General features: G+C 43.1%; 1 non-coding gene across 1 annotated transcript; it reads right to left on the reverse strand.

Annotated features, from left to right (window-relative positions):
- Positions 1-682: 682 nt before the first annotated feature.
- LOC112787117 (small nucleolar RNA R71) lies at positions 683-789 on the reverse strand. The gene has a single exon (XR_003194548.1). It is a non-coding gene; the product is annotated as a small nucleolar RNA R71 (small nucleolar RNA).
- Between the last annotated feature and the right edge of the window lie 673 nt (positions 790-1,462).

A 1,462-nucleotide genomic window follows, 5' to 3' on the forward strand; every position in this document is an offset into this window, starting at 1 on the left:
TAATTGTTTGATATATTGCATCACTCACACTAACAGCATTTCTGTAGAAATTATTGTCTGCATCTATCTCTCTTACTTGTGCCTTGTTGGTTGTATGACAGGTAGAAGAAGCGGGGCTTCAACTTCTTTTGATTCTGAACCTGAGAGGACCTTCCTTAGATTAAGGAGGGAAGCAAGAGGAAAGAGAGTAGTTGGTGCTGAGGAAGAGGAAGAGTACTTTGAACCAGACATAGATGAGAATATGGAAAACCATCATGAAGAAGAGGCTCACAACCATTGCAGAGAAGGTCCAGCGCATAAGGCTGGGCAAGAGAGAAGAGTTCTAGGTTCTTACATCAACCCAAACCCAGGAAACTGTGGGAGTAGTATCCAAAGGCCAACCATACATGCCAACAACTTTGAACTAAAGCCACAGCTCATCACCCGTGTTTAGAACAATTGTTCATTCGGAGGAAGTGTCTAAGAAGACCCCAATCAACATCTAACCACCTTCCTGAGGATATGCGATACTGTGAAGTCTAATGGTGTTCATCCTGACACTTATAGACTACTTCTGTTTCCCTTCTCACTCAAGGACAAAGCATCTAAATGGCTAGAATCCTTTCCAAAGGAGAGTTTAGCAACCTGGGAAGATATGGTGAATAAGTTCTTGGCAAGATTCTATCCTCCTCAACGAATCAACAGGTTGAGAGCTGAGGTACAAACATTCAGGCAGCAGGATGGTGAGACTCTATATGAAGCATGGGAGAGGTTTAAAGACTTGACAAGAAGATGCCCGCCAGATATGTTCAATGAATGGGTGCAGTTGCACATTTTCTATGAAAGCCTTTCGTATGAATCAAAGAAGGCAGTAGACCACTCATCCGGGGGATCTCTGAACAAGAAGAAGACCATTGAAGAAGCCATAGATGTCATTGAGACTGTAGCAGAGAATGACTACTTCTATACTTCTGAAAGAGGCAACACTAGAGGAGTGATGGAGCTGAACAATGTGGATGCACTGCTAGCTCAAAACAAGATGATTACCAAGCAATTAGCTGACCTCACCAAGAAGATGGAGAGGAATCAAGTAGCAGCAAGCACTACTTCAGCAGCAACCCAAGAAGGAGTGAATGAAGAAGCAAAGGGTGATCAGGAACAAGCCAACTACATTGGGAATTCACCTAGGCAGCACCATGACCCATACTCCAAAACATATAATCCTAGTTGGAGGAACCACCCAAACTTTGGGTGGAGAAATCAACAGGATCAAGGCCAAGATCAAAGATGCCACAACCCCATCAACAATACAACTCACCAACATTCCACACAGAGATCATATCAGCACCCACCTAACAACATACCTCAACATCCATACCAATGTCAAAATGGCCCTTCTCATCCTTCTAATCTCAACTCTCCATCATCAGAAGAAAGACTATCAAGGATTGAGATTTTACTTGAAGGCATATGCAAGGAGATT

Source organism: Arachis hypogaea, chromosome 20 (genome assembly GCF_003086295.3).
Source record: "Arachis hypogaea cultivar Tifrunner chromosome 20, arahy.Tifrunner.gnm2.J5K5, whole genome shotgun sequence".
NCBI classification, from domain to species: Eukaryota; Viridiplantae; Streptophyta; class Magnoliopsida; order Fabales; family Fabaceae; genus Arachis; species Arachis hypogaea.